This window comes from Xyrauchen texanus, chromosome 47, assembly GCF_025860055.1.
Source record: "Xyrauchen texanus isolate HMW12.3.18 chromosome 47, RBS_HiC_50CHRs, whole genome shotgun sequence".
NCBI lineage: Eukaryota > Metazoa > Chordata > Actinopteri > Cypriniformes > Catostomidae > Xyrauchen > Xyrauchen texanus.
Window position 1 is genome coordinate 4462086 of NC_068322.1, and position 4640 is coordinate 4466725.

The 4640-nt window shown below is 37.7% G+C and overlaps 1 pseudogene; it reads left to right on the plus strand.

Moving 5' to 3' along the window:
• LOC127639214 (fructose-2,6-bisphosphatase TIGAR B-like) lies at nt 1–2300 on the plus strand (annotated as a pseudogene).
• The last annotated feature ends 2340 nt before the right edge of the window (nt 2301–4640 follow it).

Genomic DNA, 4640 nt, shown 5'->3' on the forward strand with positions numbered 1-4640 from the left:
TAAGAGGTATATATACTGCAGACTTACCTCTGTTCATTTACAGTTTATCAGCATCCCTCCACCGCCCCCATCTCCTCATTTTGATTTTTGATAATCTCTTATTGCATGTAAACAACACAATCCAAAATACAATGCAATCCAATGTAATACTGTGTAAATCTGGCCAAAATTCAGAGCCTGGAGCCCTCCCCTGGACAGCATGCCAAATACGCATAATCTTTACTCTATTTAATTTGATGTAAGTGTGAACTCGTGAATTCTGAAAGGTGGAGGGGAGGAGGGCATGGCGGGGGGCCTCCAACATACATTTTGCCTAGGGTCTCCAAATGTCTAGAACCGGCCCTGATTATTATTATTAAATAATTGAATCCAAAGATGCCAGGGATATATCCTACTAAAAACACAGAAAAGGTGGACAATTATGTTCAAAACAGGAAACAGATAGCAACATTTGTCGATGTAATGTTGACGTTTTATTAACTAGTGAGACGAATTTAAATATATGGCGCCCTCATGTGGTGATATATATAAATTACAGTTGCCGTAGTGTACTTATATGAATCACCACAGGAGGGCAGCAAAACGCCATTACGTCGAGTGGTATTATGCTGACCTTTGCTCTAACAGTCGTTCGTCAGTAAGTGAGTGTACGCTGATTCTGTCCGTTTGTTTTGTGTTCTGTATCCACAAGAATGTTGATATTTATTTTCTTAGTTTGAGATCTTATTTAATTTAACATGAGTGTTAGGGGCAGAAGACATGCAAACATTATTTGAGCATCAAATTTGATATATATATATATATTTGTGTGTGTGTGTGTGAGTTATGGCATGTCAGCTGTCCCTTCTAAAGTTATTATGTGCTCTTTTTCCTAGTGGTGAAACACAATACAACAGAGATAAGTTACTTCAAGGTAAGTTAATGCAAAGTGCATAGCTAGATTTTACCTTTAAGGTCAGCTGTTCACCTCGGTAGTGTGTTGATGTGTGTAGGTCAGGGCATTGACACACCACTATTGGACACAGGACATCTACAGGCAGCAGCAGCTGGCCGTGATCTCAAAGATCTGCATTTCACAAATGTTTTCGCCAGTAACCTGCAGAGAGCCGTTCAGGTGTGTGTGACTGTTACCCTGTCAGATTTTTTCTTTTTGAAGTTTTGGGTGAATTATTCCTTTAAAACCCTTTTCCCCCACTCCCATTAAGACGGCTGAAATAATTTTAAGAAACAACCTTCATTCTTCTGCAACTGAGATGGTGTTGGTTCCTTTACTCAGAGAGAGGGTGAGTGTCCACCAAACATCCATTGGTGTCTCATGTGTCATTACTAACTTTGTCCTGGGTGCAGAATCATTTGTCAATGTAACCCCAGTTCAGTTTGTGTGTGATGTATTGTGCAGGGGTTTGGGGTGGCAGAAGGGAGACCAAAAGAAGATCTGAAAAGCATGGCTAATGCAGCGGGACAGGCCTGCCGAGAGTACACCTCCCGCCTGGTGGAGAGACGCTGGAACAGGTACACCTTGTGTTCATCCTACATGAAATAAAAGTCTGAAATGATTTATAATCAGCTATTGCTCAAACTGAAACAGAAGCGTGTTTCTGTATGTGTGTATTCAGGTGACAACACGCTTCAAGAAGTTCCTTAAATCCTTGTATCAGCTCATGCTAGATGATCACTGCTCATCCGACCCGTGTTCTACGTCCAGTCCTGGACCATCAGAACCAAAATTGCCTGTTATTGCAGGACTAGCCAATGATGGAGTCCAAGGTACACCTGTCCATGCTCTGATCGTCAGTCATGGGGCATTTATCCGTATTTCTGTGTGCCACCTAGTGGAGGACCTGCAGTGCTCTCTGCCCACAGGTCTGGAAATGAGCCAGGTGTTCTCTCGGTGCCCAAACACGGCATCTGCAGGTTCATCATCACCCTCAGCAGAGAAAAGAGCAGCCCACGGGCCAGACACATCCAGTGTGTCTTTATCAACAGAAAAGACCACCTGAATGAAAAACTCTGAATACTAGATAATTAGATAATGTTAATCAAAGACTCCTTGATTTGATCTGGTGGGACATCATGGCCAGTATTTGTATTAGTAAGGACTTGCCATGTGGAGTAAAGCACGTTATGTCTTTGATTTTTATTATTTTATTTTAAATGTACAAGTTCTTTAAGTGCAGTAATATTTTATATAACAGCATGAAGCTCTTCTTCATTTTGTCAACTTTCTGAATGTGAACAATCTTAAGTTCTCAGATGTCTATTTGATGTGCGCTGGAGTTATACAAGCACTTTATACTCAAATACTGTTGTTGTAGCCTTTGAAACACTAAAGTATTCACACATGCTCATGTATTTGTAATAAAGAGAATGAGTGAAATGTAAAGAAAAATGTGCAGTGCATTTAATAGCTTTTTTTGCATGCACAATGTTTTATTTTGTTGTTTATTTCAGTTAAGTTAAATGTGTTAAATGCTTCATGAGAAGTGGATGGAGGTTTTCTCAAGCAGAAATGATGTTGTATGCAGTACTCATATAGTTATAGTGGGACAATGATTCAGTTGACTTTAAAATGGATGTAAATTAAATCTACTACAGTCTATTCCACATTTTCACATCTAAGGCCAGTTTGAGATTGTTTTTGTATTCATTGTTATTCTCTATTTTTGTCAATGGTTATGAGGTTGGTGCAAAACTGATTTTTTTTAATTGGCAATATGTACAGTGGCCCCAAAAATCTGGGCAAGCCATACTTAAAATGGTATAAATATCACTGCATTTGATACAAAATATCAAATTAACATGTATGTGTGTATGTATGTATATATGTATGTATATACAAACAGTTCAAGCAAAACACGCTTTAAAATTGGGTTAAAATCAAAATAGCATACCGATCTAAATGAAGACAAAAAGTATTTGGAAACTTTCTGGTTGTCAAGCATGAGTGGAATTTAAGAGTTGGTATAATAATGATTCCCACATGTTGCTCATATATATATATATATATATATATATATATATATATATATATATAAAGACGGTTAAAGTAAACTAGAAGTGAATAATCTGTCTGCAAACATTAAATACAAACAGTTTCAAGAGTTTTTTTTTAGTGTGAAAAAAATCACAAATTTTCTGTATAAAGTTATATCAAATTTAAAACTGCATTATCACGACGACTTAACAGTGGTAAACAAAGTAATATGGTAAACACCATAACACCAGTAAATCCCTGATTCTATGACACTTGAATCATGTTAACATGTATGTTTATGTCTTTATAAACAGTGCATTTTAAAGTTATGGACTGGCCCTATTCAATTCCATAGTAAGTTCCTTATTGTACCTGCAATTTTTGCATTTTTCTTTTTTATAAATGAGCAATAAGTGGACTTCATTTTGTAATAATCAACATTATGCCACAAATGCTGTCGATTAAGTTCTTTTGTAAACTTGTTTTGAATCTGGAACAATCCTAATGCTTAATAGTTGTTTGACACAGTAGATGTCGCTGTGCTACTGACCTCTGGACCATCGACGGGCCAATCTGGTGATGGAGAGAAGAACATGACACGTCTTTGCTCGCTGCCGGCCGCCCACTCTGACAGGAAGCAATCGCTAACTTTGGTCCCTTATTTTCTCCATACAGACCGGCGATGGAAACTCGGTGATCTTCTAAAGGTTGTCATTTTCCTGTTGGTAAGTGGGCGGCAGTCTGGTTGTGTTTGTCACGCAGGGGACCTGGATGGCTAAATGTTCTGACATTCCCCAGTCCAAGCAGACGATGGACTAGTCTGTGGCTGCACATTCTTCAACTCCTACTGATGCTCTTAAAATATCCGTACAGACAAATCCCGTACATGTTCTAGCACACATGCATACTAAAGTTGTCCAAACTGCCAGTACGTTCATGATTCCTTAATGCAATGCCGCTTCAGGTATGACTGTGCATGTTTTTGTACAGATATGTATACGTGTGTGTATGACTGGTGTGCATCCCTGCTATAATTGTTTCTATAGTCACTGCTAAATATGCAGTACAAAATAAATCCAGCTGTACAGACACCCAAACAAAGTCACATGCTCAAAATATTTTGTTCAGCTTCAGCCCCACTACAAAACCAAACCTAATGTTTGCACAAAATAAGAACATTTCACATGATGTTTAAATCAGAAAACTCTTGCATGCATTGTAAAGCATTGTTGTAAGACACACATTGTGCAATAGGCTAGAAAAACTACAGAACACTAAACATGTCCAAATATAATTCTTTGGTACATAAACTTTAATTTGCACTTAAGCCTGTTTTGTCCCATAATCAGTGTTTTGTGACTGTAGGTTGTGGGAGATTAAAGGAATAGTTCACCCCAAAAATGTAAATTCTCATCATTTACTCACCCTCATGCCATCCCAGATGTGTTTGACTTTCTGTCTATTAAGATTTTTAGAAGAATATTTCAGCTCTGCAGGTCCATACAATGCAAGTGAACGGGTGCCAACATTTCTAAAATCACATAAATCAGCATAAAAGTAATCCATAAGATTGAAGTGGTTATATAAATGTCTTCAGATGCAATATGATAGGTGTGTGTGAGAAACATCAATATTTAAGTCCTTTTTTTTTTTTTTTTTACTATAA